A 19338-nucleotide genomic window follows, 5' to 3' on the forward strand; every position below is an offset into this window, starting at 1 on the left:
AGAGAGTACAAAGATAGTGCCTTCCTTCCAAAACCTCAGGAAATATTCCAGTCAGTCCTTAGATTCCTGTTTAATTAGACGCCCGTGGTAAGGGCTGGTAGGATGGTAAACTAATGGTCCTCCTTCACAGAAACACTGAGCTCCTCAATCTCTTATCCCTTGCTGGGCCCTGGGTGTGGTAGCTGTTGAAGAACTCATTCTTTCTTGGGTTACAGTTCTGTGGGACCCGTGAATAGAAGCCTGCTGGTCACCAGAGCCAGGTGATACAGAGGTGTTCCCTGGTAGCAGCTGCAAAAATCAGGGCACCAGACAAAGATATAAGCTCCTTTCTAGAGGATACCAGTGAATTGTGGAAGCAAGGTAGAGAGAAACTACAGAGGTGGCATCCACCAGCCTGTTCCCTGGGAGCTCTTCTGTAGGCTCTTCTAAGTGCACCAAACCAGAAGCCTGACCCTCGAGCCAGACCTCCAGGATGAGCAAATAGGCCTCTTTCCCAGGAAGGCTGGGGTGTGTTTCAATCTGCTGTCTGTGCAGCACCCTAGGAGGAGGAGTCTGCCAAGAACTGTTTTTCTGATTGTTACATTCCCATGGGACCCATAAGTGTAAGTACCGCCCACCCCTGCCACTGGCCTCCAGAGCCAGGCAATCAAGGGGTGTCCCTTGGGCAGCAGTTGCAAAAACCAGGTCACCAGACATAGAAACCGGGGCACCAGACATGTGTGGAAGCTCCCCTGTGGGTGCTACTGGCATTCTGGTGTGTAGCAGAGGGAGTGTGTGAAGATGACACGGGCTGGAGTGAGGCCAAGGGGGATTGCAAAAAGATGGCACCTGACCAAAAGGGGGGAAAAGAATAAAGGAAATAAAAGGGGGGGCAAGGAAAAAGGACCCCCCACCCCAATCTCCTCCCTGTAGAGAGAGAGAGAGAGAACTTACAAATGACACCTATCTGCTGGAGCAAAAAATGACACATGCTGGAAAGGAAACAAAACCAAACATGATGGTGCCTGTTGGCTTTAGCAGAGCAGAAGGAGAGTAGAAAGATGGCTCCCACCAACCTTTGACCCCAGAAATTATTTCAGTGCAGGTTCCTACCCCTCAGACCAGTGCTTTCAACTTAGGAAATGAGTCTCTTTCACACGAAGTCTGGGCAATTTCCCATGGGCTGCTTCTGTGCTGGGCCCTGGTGGGTGAGTCAGGTGTCTGCCCACAGGCCCTTTAAGAGTGTTCCTTGGTTTACCATCCCCTTGGGCTTCTTCTGAGCATGAGCCTTATTATTCTCAAAGCCAGATGTTTTGGGAGCTCATTTCTCAGGTGCTGGTCTTAAAAGTTGGGTTGGTCAAGGTGGGGTATGAACCCCTTTCTCCTCAGAAGCTCCAGATTTTGAGTTCCCTCCTGATTGTAGGTTGCCACATCAGGGGTGGGTTGTATGGCGAGATGGTGTTTCAGCCTGTCCTACCTACTTCAGCGTGGTTTTCCTCCCATTTGCCCAATGTGAAGGGATCACTTTGCCGGTTTTTAGGGATTTTTTTTTTTTTTCCAGAGGAAATTGTTCCATATATAGCTGTGATTTAATGTGTCTGTGGGAGGAAGTGAGTTCAGGATCTTTCTATGTCAACATCTTGAATTTGGAGCTGGGGAATTTTTTTGATTGTTAAAACCAGTTATGCCTCTGAACCCAGGCATTGATGAAGCCTGAACGTCTTAGATGGGTGAGACATCTAAGTTTTAGTTTCTTGTTTCATTTTACTTCAGTTGCTGTGGTTTTCTAGAGAGACTCTGTCCTGCTTCACGTGGTATTTGTAGCATGATGGACTTTGACTTCGATGTCAGAAAGAGCAATGGCAGAAAATGTCCCCATATTCTCTTAGAAGCTGTTTCATATCTTCACTTCTAGCAGTAGTGACGATGCTGAAAAAATCTGGGATCTTGTCCCACATATTAGAGTTGTAGATTGTCTGTTTTAGTTCCTTCATAAAACTAAAGAGACGTGAACAGGAAACAGAATTACAGCAGGCTGTTGTCCATACAAATCACTCCCAAGTTGTGCATGCACTCCCTTCTATTCAATATGGTACCCATCCCAGAGCTCTGATATTGGCAGCTGTGTTCTGGGTCTTGAAGAGTTTGCAGAGTTTAGTTGTATCAATAAAAACCAAGTTACTCTTGCATCCCTATATTCTGGGCACCAGTGGACCAGCTCACAATGTGATTTCTCTTGGAACAGATGGGCGGTCAGTTGTCTGTGGCCAAAAACTATCTGACAAACATAAATACCAGTCTCAAAATTCTATCATTTGTAACAAGAGAACTTCAGGCATTGAGTGGTTCTTCTAAGCTGTGCCATATTCTTTTTTCTATTCTCACTTGCTGACTGGAAGATACACTGTATGTTTGTGAAGAATGTGAATACATGAAAGTTCTTGAGGTCTTGATTCTCTGATGAAACTGGCCCAGTTTCCATTTTTTAGATTATTCTGGGGCTTCTGCCTTAGGCATACCTGCGCCTCTACCACTGTCTCAGGAGTGCTATAAACCTAGCTTGATTGTGAAACCAGCTTCCTACTAACAGATTAGAAGTGAATCACAATAGATTAAAATGACATTTTTCTCCTTGGCATTACTCTAGAGCAATAGTTCTTGAGTTTCTGAGGTTACTATTCTTGGTTTCCTTTGCACAGATCATTTTCTCTCCATGGGTAGTTCCTTGAGTATAGAAACGAGTGGGAAAGGACAGTAATTGAACACCCGCTCGGGATTGCAGGAATGTGATAGGCACTTTCCGTGTATTATTCCATTTAACTTCACAACAGTGACTGAAGTAGATAATTTTGCTGCTTTACAAACCAGGAAACTAGGTCCAAGAGAGGTTAATTGTCTTGTATTCTCAATGATCGGCCTCTCTCATTCCATAACCCGCTCTCTTTATACTCTTGAAGGTTCCATTTGGGAATAGTGATTTCTCACTGCTTTCCCACTTTCTTTGGTGGATGGAGATGACACTGGTCTTTTGAGATTGAGCCCTGAGCTTTTTGTCAGACCTGGTCTGAGAACCAGGTCTGCTCGTTGTTTTACTTTTCAGAGTCCCAAGAGATTTGCCCTAATTTTATGTATTTTTTCAAAGCTGCCATTACACACTTGTTTCTTTCTCCTCCATGACTACCTGTAAAAGAAGATGGAGTCTCACAGTTTCATGGCTCTGAAGAACAAACCCACAAGACCTTCTCATTTTAAGAAGTTTAATTACCAAGGAGAAGTAGGAAAGCAGAGAGAACAACAGAAAAAAAAAATCACAAAGGTTCAAAAATAGTTAAAAATCTTAATTCTTAAAGGGCACCTGGGGGTCTCAGTTGGTTAAACATCTGACTCTCCGATCTCAGCTCAGGTCTTGATCTCAGGGTCGTGTACTATATAGCTCTTGAAACTCTTCTTAGGCATTATTTCGTAGAAGCTACTAGATGTCTCTTTTATAGGGATTAGTTATTTTTGTCATGAAACTGTGGTCCAAAACAAATTGAGGTTGGTACCACTGATGAAATTTTCTCTGCCAGTCAGATCATATTTTTCACTGATTGTTCAAGCTCTAAGGGTTTCATTATGAACCCGCTCTGTATAGACTTTCAGAAAGTAACGATGTTTCATGTTAGAATGTGCCACTTGACAGGACTGGGAAATGGATATTAGGCTTAGTTTAAGGTATTTTTTGGTGCCCAGTACTGGGACTCACAGCCCACATGTGGGCATCAAACACTGGAAATGTAGCTAGTTTTAATTGAAATGTGCTGTGGAGGTAAACTATGCACTGGATTCCAGAGACTTAGAATAAAAAAAAAAAAAAAGTAAAATATCTCAATTTTTATATCGATTACATGTACATCAATTATGTGAGAAAATTCTGCAGTATAGGGTTAAATATATTATTACAGTTCACTTTTTTTAACTTTTAATTTTGAACTTATTGTAGATTCATATGTAGTTGTAAAATATAATACAGAGAGATTCCCCCAGACCCTTCACCCTGTTTTCCCCACTGGTATCATCTTTGAAAACTATAGTATAATATCACAACTGTGAAATTGACATTGATCCAATCTACTAACCTTATTCAGATTTTATCAGTTTCATGCACGTGTGTGTGTGCGTGCATGTATCTGTGTAAATCTGTGCAGTTTAATCACCTGTATAGATGCATATGACCACACCACAGTCAAAATACAGAATTCCATCACATGGATTCCCTGTGCTAAGCTTCCATAGCTGTAGCTGCCTGCTTCCCTCCCTCCCTCCCTCTCCCCTAACTCCTAGGAATCACTAATCTGTTCTCCATCTGTATACTTTTGTCATTTCACAAATGCCATATAAAGGGAGTCTCCTATAGTATGTAACCTTTTGAGATGAGCTTTTTTCACTGAGCAAAATTCTCTTGAGATCCATTCAAGCTGTTATCAGTTCTTTTACTGCTGAGTAGTAGTCTTTGTTTCTTCTTCTTTTTTTTTTTTTTTTTAAGGTTTTATTTATTAGAGAGCACGCCCCGGTGGGAGCACGAGTGGGGGTAGGGGCAGAGGGAGAAGCAGACTCCCCACTGAGCAGGGAGCCCAACTCCATCTAGATCCCAGGACCCCCCCCCCCCCCGGGATCATGACCTGAGCCCGAGTCAGCCTCTTAACCAACTGAGCCATGCAGGCGCCCCGTTTCTGACTTTTTAAACATTGCTACTAGAAAGTTTAAAATTACATGTGCGACTCACCTTCGTGGCTTTCATTGTATTTCTGTTGGAGAGCACTGCCTAAGTTCATGTTTGTTGGAAGTAATCAGAAAGCACATTTCTGTTGCATTTTCATTGAGTTTTAGGCATTCCTCTGTCAAATGGTATATTTTGTTCTGCTGACTCTAAATCAGCTTATTTGGAAATGAACAATGGAACAGTGCCTTTTAAAATTATTTCAGGAGAGTAAAATCCTCTCAGGGTCTCTCACATTCCCCTCCCATTTTTTTTTTTTTAAGTCAGTTTTTCAGTAAGACACCCTTTGTATTTCTGTCTCTAAAGGAGACCTTTCGTGAGGGTAGGCAGCAAGGAAGGCTGTGTTGCTGCTGCTGCCGCCAACGCTGTTCAGTACACTGGTTTGCAACTAATTAAATGGCTCGTATTTATCTGATATTTTCCCCCTAGAGAGATTCAGAAACATTTTTTTTTTTTCTTTCAACTTAAGCTTCAAAAAGAAACCAGCTCCGTTAGCTTCTAATGGAGGGAAGAAGCAGGACACAGGGACACTTCAGAGCAGATGAGAACTGAGGTGACGGATAATACCATTTTCAATTAAATTGCCTGGGGAAATTAGGTAGGCCGAGAGTAATTACCTGGGTTGGCATACATCCAGGTTTCTGAAACTAAGACCCTGCTTGAATGTTCTGAGGCTCACTGATGACCACAGGCAGCCAGGGGACCGTAAGGGTTGTGTTCCATCCTGAACATATTTAAGTATTCTGGCTTCAGTGCATGGCAAGTTTAAGGCAAATTATGTAGCATGAGAAATTCTAACAAATAAAACCGTGTAAAGACCAAGACCCACAACAAGCAACACCGCAAAGCATCATCCTAAAGGGAGGTTTCTCTGGCAAAATTTGTATTTATATATAATATAAAAAATACGTATCTAAAAATATTAAATATATTACAAATACAGAGAATATAAAACATTTTAAATACATAAAATATAGTTATATTATAATTAAATTTATATTTCTGTGATTTCTGCTCTGTGACTGCCACCAGGACATTCATTGGAGCTGAGATGGGGATCATTGGAGAACCATAGAGAGAACTGAGTGAAGTATAGTTCTAGTCTCTTACTCCTTGCACGGATGGCCCTGGCAAGGTAACAGTCCTTGGTCATGCCTTGCAAGTACCAGGGAAGAATTCTGAGTAAATGCCACTGAACTTGTGGGTTCATCCAACCTAGTTGTGGAAATGAATCTTGAATGCAAATGCATCTTCCATGCAAATGCATTCCCCATCCTAGCTCCACCTCCGGTGACCTATTACTACAACTGCTAAGCCTGGGTTTCGTGGGGTCTGCGCTGCTGGTGGCTCGGTGGAAGTTAATGGAAAAGGTATGAGGTTGTTCAACTATAGACCTTTTTCCTTTCTCGTGACCTAGAGGAAAGCTCACTTTCTTTTTGACGAAAGAAAGGGAGCCGGTGGTTTTTCTTCTTTGCTTCTAGTGTTAGCTTTTGCTTTGTTCCTATCTTTTCATAATTTCTGAATTTTCAGAATGTAGGGTAATGGAAAAGGGTGGGTTTGGAAGGAGTAAAAAAGGGATCAATTATATTTTTCCTCTCCCCCCCCCCCCCCCCCCCCCCCCCCACCTTTCAAATAAAGATCTTGGAATGTTTGGGTTATTTCATAGCTTTCCTTGGATAAGGCTGCTACTGGTACATAGGGTGTCTTTATGCAAATGATAGAAACACACCCCTTGGCAGGGTGGCGGTGCCCATTTGCCCCTTGGCCATGGCCATGAGCCAGATCTATCTGAATATAGTGCATATGCACTTAGCCACCACCTGTGCGGTACAGAAGGTGCGGAAAGCGCCCCTGTCTCACAACGCTGGAAGCCCAGATGGGTGCACAGGCAGATGCAACGCTTAAGAGGAAGTGTCCTAGAGCCAGATCATTGGGGGTTTAAAGTCCTGCTTCTTTGCTCACTTGCCATGTGCCTCTGGATAAGTGCTATGCCTTTGTGTCCTCTTCAGTAAGAAGTTTCTACCTATAGAGTTTGGTGAGATTTGATAAGTTCATACACGTAAAGCAATACCTGGACGTAGTAATTTCTCATTAACTGGTAATTATTACTATTAGTCTTACTCTGTTTTGCTCTCTAACCTAATGTGTTTTCAAAGGGAGATTTCTTAAAGTTTCCTTTTCGTCTGTTAAAAAAAACTAATATGTCTTGTGCTTGTAGATGTATGAAGTACACTTTTAATTATCTTTATCCTTTTCCATTAAATATCAGCAAGGTTTTGTATAGGTTGCTTCTATGAAACTTACAAATAAGTCAGTTGATTGAAAAAGCAGTTACATTGGTTGACATCATGTAGAAAACATAATTTGATTTAAAAAAATTTCAGCCCATGGCATTATTTTTTTGGTCACTTGTCTTAAAAACTTTTTTTTGTCCTTCTAGGTACTAAGTATGTGCTTGTTTTTATCTTTGTTTCTTCCTCCTCCTCTTTCTAGAATGTCAATACTCTAGAGATTTAGTTTCATAATGGTTCAATTTAAGTGAAAGGGGAGAAACCTCTGCTGTAGAGTTGGAATTTGGTGAGTCCATTCATTCTTGGGGTAAGATAGTGGAATCCTAAGAACATTAACAGCTCTAGTGATAACGCAGAGTTGTTAAAAAATATACTCTTTGGTTTTAACTTTCATAGATTCTCTCTGCTGGCTGGTTAGCTTCTCTTGTGACAGGACCTCAGCTCCCAGCCTGAGAAAAAAACCACATGCAGAGACAAATGCATGCTCATGATTACTAGGTGTAGTAAGCGGAATTCCCAGATGGCCCCACGGCACCCACCCACTGGTGTGTGCACCCTGTCTAATCCCCAGGACTGGGGCCATGTCACTCCTGTGGTTAGGTTATGTTGCATTGCACAGTTGGCTTGAAGAGTGAGAGCTTATCCTTGGTGGGCCTGCCCTAATCAGCTAAGCCCCTATAAAGGACTGAAGGAAAGATTCAAAGAGAGAGAGGATTCCACACACGGGAGATTCTCTACCTCCAGCTTTGAAGATGGTGGGGGCCATGTGGCAAGGAGTGGGGGTGGCATCTAGGACCTGACAGTGGCCCCCAGCTGATAGCCAGCAAGGAAATGAGTCCACAGTGCTATGACCACAAGGAAATAAAATTGGCCAACAACCTGCCTGAGCTCGGAAACCAGTTACTCCTCAGCCTCAGGAAAGGAAGCCTCGAAGGCACCTTGATTTTAGCCTTGTGAGACGCTGAACAGGGAACCCAGCAACCGTGCCAGACTTCTGGCCTACAGGACTAAGAGCTAATAAATATGTGTTGTTTTAAGCAACGGGGTTTGTGGCAGTTTGTTATGCAGGCCTAGAAAACCAGTACACGGGGGAAACCAGGCAAAAGAATGTAGGTGGGTAATTGCAAACAGTTATCATTCCTTAGGGAAAAAAATCCAAAAATAAACTCATAATAAGCTCCTATAAGAGCCCCCAGTTATAGATTTTAAAGTTGATTAGCCACAGTAAATGACAGGTACAGGAGCTATTAACTTTCCTGGACAGAGTTGAGTGGTTTCTCAAACTGGCAGTTATAGACTCAGAGAGGTGCTAAATTGCTCTCTTGCAGGACATTTATTGCATGATGGTGAAAAGAATATGCAGAACAGGGAGATGGAAGCCCCTTTCTTCCATGCTTATCAATGTTACTGACTATGTCTTTAATTTAGGGCTCACAAACTTGGGGGAGAAGGGGAGCAGGAGAACATAGGGAAGGGAGTTGTCTGGGTGGAAGAGGTGGGGCAGGGGGTGGGGTGGGGGGAAAAACTGGGGGGGAACTAGAACCCAGACCTTCTTAGAAGGGACAGATGCCTCTCAGCTGCAGCTGCCTTACTCACAGCACTCTGGGTCTATGATGTCAAATCTTCCAGATTTCAAGAGAAGCTGGGGCTCCAGAGATGTATATGAAATCACCGATTTTTAAATGTTGGCAACCAGCTCAAATCTTACAGGTTCCCAAGGTGATCGTTTAAACATGTATGTAGTGAGATGGGCTGATTAGCAGCCTCCCCGGTACAGCCCGGAGGAGTGAGGATATGTTGGGGAGACAGAGAATGGGAGGGTGTGAGCTCAGTGAGGACCTGGAGTGTTTTGTTCACTGTCCTGTCCTCAGAGCGAGGAGCAGGGTCTGGCACACAGTGGGTGCTCAATAAATGTCAATTTGCAAAAAAAAAAATATCAAATGTGATTGCATTGGTGATATATCATGTTTCTAAAATCCACTTACTCTTAGTGTAGTGACAAGGTACCACTCTGGGCTAACGCAGTGTCCTTTTGGCCTGCCCATTTACCTTTCTTAACCTGCAGTTCCGTTCAAAGACTGTTTGGGAAGTCATTAACCATGGAAGAAGACAAAGCCAATATTGGGCCCTTCTATCTGGCTGGCACCCTCCTAGGTACCTGGTGTACGTCTCCTCTCCTTTCACCCTGACGCAGATTTCTAAGGTGGGTCCCAATATGACCTGCATTTCACAGAGGAGGAGATGGTTTCAGAGAGGTGAGGTCAGTTGCTGGAGACCACGCAGCTAGTAAAGGCTGCCCTCCGCTTTGTCTGATGGTCAGGCCTCTGCCCTTCTACTTGCTTGCTACTCTGAGCATGTTTGCCAGCTGGCAGCATCTGCTTGTTAGAGTTGCAGTCTTTGGTCCCACCTCAGACCTATCCCAAACAGAATCTGCGTTTCATCCACGTACCTTGATGGTTTGTGTACGTATTAAAGTTTGGGAAGCATTGTCCTACCCGACAGGGTTCTAAACTTGGGTTATTCATGAGCCACTTTTATGGATTTGGCCAAATCTCTCACCTCAACTTATTACTCATCTTTTCCATTTCCATATATTTGCTTAAAAAGAAAAGGTAACAGGTAAAAAAAACACAAAACAAAAAAAACAAACAGCAACTGTGTGGCACTATGGTAACATGACTATAGTAAATAGCTATGAAACTCTATTTATAGTGATAACTTCAATAGAAAAATGACACTATTTTCCATGAAGAGAAGACAAGTGCTAATAAATATGCACCGCACCTTATCTCCACATGTACCATTGTAAGTTACCTGTATTTTACATGTAAGCTGCACCATTAATAATAAACTGTAATGAAATTGTAAGACATTTCTCCATGGACCATTAATGGCAGTGTGTTCCGTGTTGGGACACGATGCTGCGGCAGATTGTAAAAATGGCCACGAAGTCTTCCCGTCCCTGCACCCATGCCCAAAAGGGTGCACTGGCCCAGCAAGGGGTGAGCCTGTTTCTACATCCTTTCAGTGGGCTTGACCATGTGACTAGCTTTGCCTAAAGCTATGTTAACAAATCGGACACAGCAGAGGCTTGGAAAGTGCTCGTACGTTGGGTCCTGACTTCTTGCCGTTCTTGTGAACTTGAGATCACTGTGTGAACCAAGAGAGTTATTGATTGAAGCAACAAAGTTTTGAGGTGGTTTGTCAGGCTGCTCAAACTCACTGACATGACTCTTCTCAAACATTGTTTACAAAACAGTCATTTCCATGTTCAATAGCAGATCAGGGTGAAATGATGCTGTTTTGATTCAGTCTTGCCCAGTCATTCTTCATTTGAAAACAGAAATCTCAATACTGAATATCTCGGGGAAGGTATTAAATGCCAGTCCTTTTTGTGTTCAGTGTGTAGATTTACCAAAACTGGCCTCAAAGATTTGTACATTTCTTCTCCCTCTACCGAGAAATGGAAGCTTCACCCTGGGCTCCAGCACCCCCGTTGCTTTGAAATAAGACCATATCGCAAACACCGAGGCATCTCTCATTACTGGTGGTTTGTGGTGAGCTGTTGGTCCTTTGTTATGGCTTGGAAGCAGTGCCATGCATGTGTTCCTCTTTAGGGAGGGTGAAATATGATCATGTGTATTTCCCATCACAAGGAATCCCGTGGAGAATTTCGACAGCAAATCTTTTAGAAGTGTAAATATTCACCACTTACTGGGTTTCCTTGAAGAGTGTGAATAAGTGCTTTGTCATTTTTGAAAGAAGCCAACTAATATTCACAGGCAGACTCACTGAAATGCAGCCTTTTAAAAAACCACTTTAATGAAATACAGTTTACCTACCATAAAGATCATCCACTTAAAATGTACGATTTCGGTGGGTTTTGGTGCAACCATTACCACGGTTTAATCTTAGAACACTTCCATCGCTCACAACCACGAGCAGTGCTTTCGTCTTCCCTGCCCCTTCAGTCCTACACACATGCTAATCTGCTCTGTATCTCTGTGGATTTGCCTAGAATAGGACATTTCATGTACACAGAATCCTAGCACATGTGGTCTTCTGTGACTGGCTTCTTTCCTTTAGTATAATGTTTTCTAAAGTTTATCCATGATGTCACACATCTCCACATTGCATTCTTTTATTGCTGACTAAAATTCCATCGTCTTCTATCTGCATTTTGTGTATCCATTCATCACTTGATGGACATTGGGATTGTTCCTACTTTTTAGCTATCATGAATACTGCTGTGAAAAAGCATGTAATTTTTTTTAAATTTTATTTTATTATGTTAGTCACCACACAAGTACATCATTAGTTTTTGATGTAGTGTTCCATGATTCATTGTTTGTGTATAACACCCAGTACTCCATGCAATATGTGCCCTCCTTAATACCCATCACCGGGCTAACCCATCCCCCCACCCCCCAGCATGTAATTTTTTTATATGGGTATATGCTTTTATTACTCTTGGGTGTATGCCTAAGAGTGGAGTTAGTGAGCCATATGGTAATTTTATGTTTAACCATTTGAGGAGCGGCTAGACTGCTTTCACAAGTGGCTGCGCCATTTTATTTCCACCAGCAATGTATGAGCGTTCTGATGTCTCTGAATTCTCACTAATGCTTGTTATAATCTGTCTTCTGATTATAATTATCCTAGTGGGTGTGAAGTAGTAGCTTATTGTGGTTTTAACTTGCATTTCTCTGATGATTGAGCATCTCTTTGTGTATTTGTATATCTTTTTTGAGAAATATCTATTTAGATCATTTCTCCATTTTTAAATTGGGTTGTCTTTTTGTTGTTGAGTTGCAATAGTTCTTAACATACTCTGGATACAAGTCCCTTATTAGATAAATGATTTGCAAAATCTTTTCCCATTGTGTGGGTTGTCTTTTCTCTTTTTTGATAGTGACCTTTGAAACACAAAAGTTTTTAATTTGATGAAGTCAAATAATTTCTTTCATTGTTTGTGCTTTTGGTGCCATATCGATGAAACCATTCCCTAATCCAAGGTCACAAAGATTTACTTATGTTATATTTACTCCTAAGAGTTTTATAGTATTAGCTCTTATATTTACATGTGTGATCCATTTTGAGCTAATTTTTGTGTATGGTGAGAGGTAGGAGTCCGCCTTCATTCCTTTGCATGTGGATATCCAGTTGTCCAGACACATTTGTTGAGTAGATTCTTTACACATTGAATAGTCTTGGCACCCTTGTTGAATGAAAACCAGCTTTTGTTTATCAGCACCAATAGGATTCTAGGATTTGGGTTCTTGTCTATTTATTAGGTTTCTATGTTATAGAAAAATATTCCACTTTTGAAAGACCAAAAGCATCTACAAAGATACACATAAACACAGACATCCAGAGACTTATACAGACTCACTTGTATGCACAGTCTCTCCTTTACCAAGGACCCATTTGTATCCTTTAACACCTAGAGTAATAATATTAGAAGAAGGAAGTAAGTTGAAGCCTTTATTCATATGATTGCAACACTAAGTCAGTTATAATAGTTCATCTGCCATATGCCAATAGCTAAATAGTTTACGACAAACTGTTTATACCATTTCACTTTTTGATGGGTAAGTACGTCATCATTGGCTTTCTTAAATGTTGCAGTATCCTAGTCATGCGCAGAATTAGAAAGGTTTATGGAACGATGCATCAGTTTTATGCTGGATAGTTACCAGGGCATTAGAGAAGGAAAAGGAAAACATGTCCAGTCTTTCAAGTCTTTTGTTACAGGAGGACTTGGGTGGCAAGTGGTTTCTCAAAATGAGGAGCATGGAATGGTAGGGTCATTGATCAATGGGTGTTTTTAGAACTCAGCTTGTTTCATAGTCTCAGGAGGCAGAAAGTAGTTATGTAGTTTACTTTCCCAGCTGTAGGCGGGCCACCTAATTATTCACTTGTTCAATGAAGATTTACTGAGCACACTACATGCTAGGCATTGTGCTAGGTGCTGGGGGTATCCATGATGGTTTTCAGTACTTTCTATGATACTCATTACAATATAAATGTAATATGAAGAAAGGGTAAGTGCCATAGAGAAGGCAGTACCATGGATGCTAAACATGGGTCAAGGTGCCTGAGTTTGAATGTCAGCTCTGTGTGGTTTCTGAAGAGTCACTTCTCAGCTTTCTATAAAATGGGAATAATCACAGTATATACATTTTAGAGTTCTTGTGTGGATTAAACATGATACAATCCATGCTTAGAACCTGGGTCATAGTAAATATTCACTAAATCAGTAAATGTACATGATACTGGATATTCTCTAATTCTGTATATTTAAAATGGATTTTTTTTTCCTCTAGAGAGTTAGGGATGAATTGGATTCTTTTGTCTTTCAGTTTCAATTGTAAAAGGAATAGGTTTCATGGTAAAAGATTACATAATGGTGAAATGTTAGATTAAAATGCAAAGGTCCTTTTCTTTCTTTCTTTCTTTTTTCTTTTTAAAGATTTTGAGAGAGCGTGTACACGGGTGCAAGGGGGCGGGGAAGGGGAGGAGCAGAGGGGGAGAGAGAGGGACAAGCAGACTCAGCACTGAGCATAGCCTGATGCTGGGCCTCAGAGGACCCTGAGATCATGACCTGAGCCTAAACCAAGAGTCTGAGGCTTAAACAACTGAGCTGCCCAGGTGCCCTCTTTTTTTTTTTTTTTTCCTTTTTTACCTCCCTTCAGTACCAATTCTCCAGAGGCAGCCAAACTCAAGTTTCTTGTTATCCCTTCAAATATATTCTCTGCATCTAACGATGTTTATACATAGACTGTGAGGTTTGTTTTAACACAGTGGGGTCATGGTACACATACTACTCTATTAGAGTTTTGAAAAATTAATACTATGACCTGATTTTTTTTCTATATCTGTCCACATAAATCTGTGTTTGCTTCTTTCTTTCTTTCTTTCTTTCTTTCTTTATTTATTTATTAGAGTGAGAGCTCAAGCACGAGTGAGGGAAGGGGCAGAGGGAGAGAAACCCAAACAGACTCCCTGCTGAGCGTGGAACCCTACGCAGGGCTTGATCTGAGGACCCTAAGATCATGATCTGAGCCAAAACTGAGAGTCAGATACTTAAGTGACTGTGCCTCCCAGGCGCCCCTATTCCAAATATTTAAATGGACATACTTACAGTAAAAAAGCAGACAAAGAGTTTAATTCTCTTTGAAGTGAAATATTTTCAGGACAGTGAGAAAAATGAGCCAAAATAAAAAAATTTTTTTTCCACAAGCAAAAACATATTCATTGTTTATCTGAAATTCACATTTAACTGGGAACCCTGTTTTTTAATTTCCTAAATCTGGTGATGTTAACCACACACACTGTCTAGCCTGGCTTCAAGAAACTTACCAAGCAAGAATCCTTTAAATTTAGCTTTGTCATTCCATTTAAAAAAAATAGTGCATACATTGCATTGTATAACCAAGAATCTAAATTGATAACGTCATTTAAAAAAATCAACTTATGGTTCTGCTATTCCAGTCAATCAAATGTTTAGATTTCTCATGTTCCCATTTAGGTCTATTCTGTGGCCATACATAATTTCAATATAGACATAATCATACTGTAGAACTTGTCATATCCTATTTTTTCAATTAAATTGCATCATAAACATTTTCCACTTTGCTAAGTAGTTTTCATATTTTTAAACCTAATAGCTCAATGTTTTTTTAATTTATTTTTAATTTATTTTTAATTTTTTAAAATTAACATATATATTATTTGTTTCAGGGGTACAGGTCTGTGATTCATCAGTCTTACACAATTCACAGCACTCACCATAGCAGATAACTTCCCCAATGTCCATCACCAGCTACCCCATCCCTCCCACTCCCCTCCACTCCAGCAACCCTCAGTTTGTTTCCTGAGATTGAGTCTCTAATGGTTTGTCTCCCTCTCTGGTTTCATCTTGTTTCATTTTTCCCTCCCTTCCCCTATGATCCTCTGTCTTGTTTCTCAAATTCCACATATCAGTGAGATCATTTGATAATTGTCTTTCTCTGATTGACTTATTTCACTTAGCATAATATCCTCTAGTTTCATCCACATCATTGCAAATGGCAAGATTTCATTTTTTGATGGCTGCATGATATTCCATTATATATATACACCACATCTTCTTTATCCATTCATCTGTTGATGGACATCTAGGCTCTTTCCATAGTTTGGCTATGCACTTCTTTATTTTTAATGGCCTAGTCTTGCATTGTGGATGTACCAGCCTACCTAGGACCCTACTGTAGAATTCTCTACATATCAATGATGATGTTCATGATATCCCAATTTAAATTTTACAGACATCATTTTCCCATGTCTCAATTGTCAAATTTTCTGCCTCTGCCCTTCTTCCCAAATGCAAATGGTCTTCCTCTTAACTTTTGTGTGCTTCTGATACTACCTGGAACCCCCACCCCCACCCTGCACCGCCAACCCCATCTTGGAAGGATCTCAAAATCTAAATTTTCACCAAACCAAAATTTCAGTGTCAAATCTAGAATCTACATAAACAACTTGTTAACAAAGACAACAAAAAACACGCAGCAAAAATACTTTTTTTGTAGTTAGATGGAAATCTTTTGTGTTCAGCACTGGTCTTTGTTGAAAGAGCAAACTTTCTTAAAATTACAGTTCATCTAAGGACGTTTTCCTGTTAATCAGGAAAAGATCATTATATTCTAAAAGATTTTAGGTGGCCTTGTTCAGTTGCTCTTTAATTATCTTGACAAAAGGTTGAATAGATCAGCTTAGTAAAAAGGCTGTATAAACCCTGTAGGCTGGCATAGCAGTAATATTTCTGATTTGATGACTGTGTAACTTTGTTGTTCATTTGGAAATTAATGTTACTATTATATTAATGTGCCTTTCTAGTGGTTTTTTTTTTTTAATATTATAGATTCTGATTTTGAAGTGCAAAAAAGCTCTTTCTTTACATGAGAATCCTAAAGGTCCTTCACATTGATTTTTCTCTGGTCTGTGTCTGCTTCACAGAGTCCGGCGCTGTGAATTTAACTGAGTGGACATCACTCGCAGTCCATCCAGAGCTGCCTGGTGAGTATTCTGCACACCGTGGTAGAGTTTCTACTTGTGGGGTTCTAGAACTTTCTACACAGTGAATCCCCCTTGATTTATACTGATGTACTATCTGAGATGCCTCTCAAAACTGATTCATAAACTCTTTCCTTCATGCAGTGGAGCATTAATGCCCTGGCATTTTCCAGATTCTGGTTCATTCATTCCACTTCACCCTTTACAAGATTTTCTACTTGCTGTCTATGGTAATACTGCCTGCATTTGGTGAGCAGTCAGGTATTATTTAAGTAACTGTTCTCTGCAGTTCTTTCTGCAGAGAAGTGCATGACTTGTGTTCAGTCCTATGTAAGTATTGTTTAAGAAGATTCCCACAGATGTGAAAAAAATCACAACTATGTTCATTGTCAGCTAGAATTTACTGTCCATTTTGTGGGAAACTACCTATGGAGATGATATAAATAGATTCTCCCAGTTGCCCCTCTAGAGTTCCATTTATAAATCTTTAAAGAAATTCTGAAATGGGAGCCAGAAATATCTTTATACGGCCGATTCTTTTTGTTTATAAACTATAACTTGCCAATGCTACATTCTAGAGCCGGGATCCTGGTGCATAGAAGAGATGGTTCTTTTCTGACCTCTTAATCAAATTCCTATTTTCTAATTGCTGTCCAAGGGAAATACTTGGAAAATATATATATATATATATATATATATATATATATATATATATATATAGTTTCTTACTTCAACAGACGAGAAGTCATTTTATAGTGAACACATGAAAAAGATAGCCAACTTGACTGTTTATCCTGGTAGGTGAACTCCAGGTTCTGGGCATTTGAAGACAATGGTATTTTTTCCCCACCACATTGCAAGTCCTTTGGGACACTCTGTTAACTTCCAGTGGGGTCTGTGGCTGATTTTCTTCCAGCCTTTCTATGTGGAGAGAGAAGAATCACATTTCTCTAAGTGATCAGTATTTAATGGTGACACAAGAATATCAGGAAAGTAGATTTATTATTGAATGTCCCTACCTATTTTTAGTCAAGGGCACTGTTATTTTACTGCTTCCCATGGATGACTCATAAACCATGTCTTACTTAGCAGGCAAACCAGTGTTGGGGTAGGGGGTTGCTAAATAATTCTCCAGGGACTTTAAATTAGTGCAGACATGACATCTGCTTTTTAGCCTTTATTACATTTTTCTGGACTGCTCACTGTCTCTGCATAATAGTTGTTATTCTTAAGAAATAGATCATTTTCATCGGCGTATTATACATGAAGAATTATGTGCTTAGCAAAAATAAACACGTGATGCAAAAGTTTAAAAAAAACCAGACGTTGTTTGTTAAATATTTTAAGTTCCAAGAAGAAGTTTCTCTATATGAAGTGGTATAAATGCCATGTGCTTCATTTTACAAAGGCTCTGGATGGATTCACATCCTAAAACAGCTACTATAGTATGTGGGCTCTTTTTCCATTCCCACCTCAAAATAGGATCTGATTGGAATCAGGGCCCCACATGTCACCAGGGGGGTGGTTATCCTTACCTTAGTTTTGCCCTCTTTCCAAAGAGAGAATTTCCCCTCTTCTTTCCCTCTGTCCTTTATTAAAAAATTTAAAAAGTTCAACTCTAGGAACATTTGGTTGTTGGGTATCTTGTATTAAGAGACAGTTTTTTTGTTTGTTTTTTGCATTGAATTGAAATCTTATTCTTTTATAATCTCTTCCCATGTTAAAAATTGGAAACATCTAGACCTGGGAGCTGGAACTCCTCTGGTTTTACCTTGAACACCTGCTTTATTTCTCCATGATTCCCATCGTGACTACCTTTGACCGTACATTAGTTCAGAACATTTGTTTTAGGCCTATTGCATGCACAGTAGGCATTCAGAATATGTTTTAATTCCTGTAATGGCACAAAGGTGAATATATTATTTATGTCTCATTCAACTTGGCTTTTTATCAGTGTAGGCATCAACTCCTAAAATAGAAAATACTTATATAGAGACCAAATGAACTACTTTTGGATTAATTACCCTCGCCATTGTATTTCTAGCTTCAGGGTGACTCTTGGTAAAGAGGAATTTATAAGTCTAGTCAAACCAACGGTGGTCTTCAAATTTTATGGAAAGAAAGAAAACAACCTTCAATACCTTCTTTCCTGCAGTATTGCAGTTTGGAAGATTTACCTAAATTTGGGGCTGCTTGCTTTCTGAATGATTTTAAATTGTTTTTATTAAATATTGATTACATACAGAATTTATAACATCAGGTATGAAGCTCACTAAACTTTAGTGTTGACTTCTTTTTCTTTTTACCTCTACTTTGGAGCCTTAGATGCTGTTCTAACTTCTCTCACATCTGGAGATATAGAGCTAGATATATAGTGACAACTACACACACACACACACACACACACACACACAGCCAGCTGTTAGCATCTTTTTTTAGACCTAAGACCTGTGTTCTACCATTGCTGCAGTGCTCTTTAGAATCAAAGATGATTCTTATTACAATGTGGATAGTGCAGTTATTTTAAACTCTTAAGTATTATATATAGAAGCTCTTATTCCTGGTACAACAACAAGAATCTGGTTTCATGTTTTCCTAGAGCCCATTCATGCATGACAAGAGTCTTGGGCTGAGCTCCCCAGAAGCAGCCTCGAGATGAGGGATTTTTGTGCAAGTGTCTTATTAAGGCAGTGCTCCCAGGAGAAACAAGTGAGTTGGAGAGAGAGAGAGAGAAGAAGCAAGCAGGGGGATAATTCAAGCCAAGTCCCTGCCTCAGCCTTCATCCTGGAGGAAAGCTTTGGAGCATAATGGCTTCTGAGAACCTCTTCCTTCTGCCTCAGGGCAAGGGGTTGGGCTTTCCTATCTCTGCATCAGCCTTAGGGCCTTAGGCTGTGGACTGTTGGGAGGGGGGCTGTGAACTTGGGAGCATTTTGCTTCTTTGCATCCTGCTACAAAGCAGCTCCAATAGGTTAAGGGATGTTCCTCTGAAGAAATTTGCAAGTGCCATCTCTCAGAAGCAAAGCACATATAAGCCAGGAGATTGGCACACAGGACAGTGAAAAGGGACCTAGTGGTATCTGGACAGGACCCTGGATTGTCTGCTCTCCCTAGCAGCATACTAGGTCATCTCTCACTCCTACAGACCCATTTTTCATCCCTTAGGCTTTCAACCATTTCCCGGGACAAGTCTTCTGCACTTTCAGAAGCACTTTATTTACTTATTTTTTAAGATTTTATTTATTTGTCAGAGAG

General features: G+C 40.4%; 1 protein-coding gene across 5 annotated transcripts in view; it reads left to right on the forward strand.

The window, feature by feature from the left end:
• The window catches only part of PLCB4 (phospholipase C beta 4), a 407515-nt gene that overhangs the window by 142411 nt on the left and 245766 nt on the right, over nucleotides 1–19338 (forward strand). For all 5 annotated transcript variants that reach the window (XM_032419441.1, XM_032419443.1, XM_032419444.1 and 2 more), the window contains one exon: nucleotides 16030–16089. The gene's annotated coding sequence lies outside the window, so the exon portion shown is untranslated. The remainder of the gene's footprint in view (nucleotides 1–16029; nucleotides 16090–19338) is intronic.

This window comes from Phoca vitulina, unplaced genomic scaffold (assembly GCF_004348235.1).
Source record: "Phoca vitulina isolate PV1807 unplaced genomic scaffold, GSC_HSeal_1.0 scaffold22, whole genome shotgun sequence".
NCBI classification, from domain to species: Eukaryota; Metazoa; Chordata; class Mammalia; order Carnivora; family Phocidae; genus Phoca; species Phoca vitulina.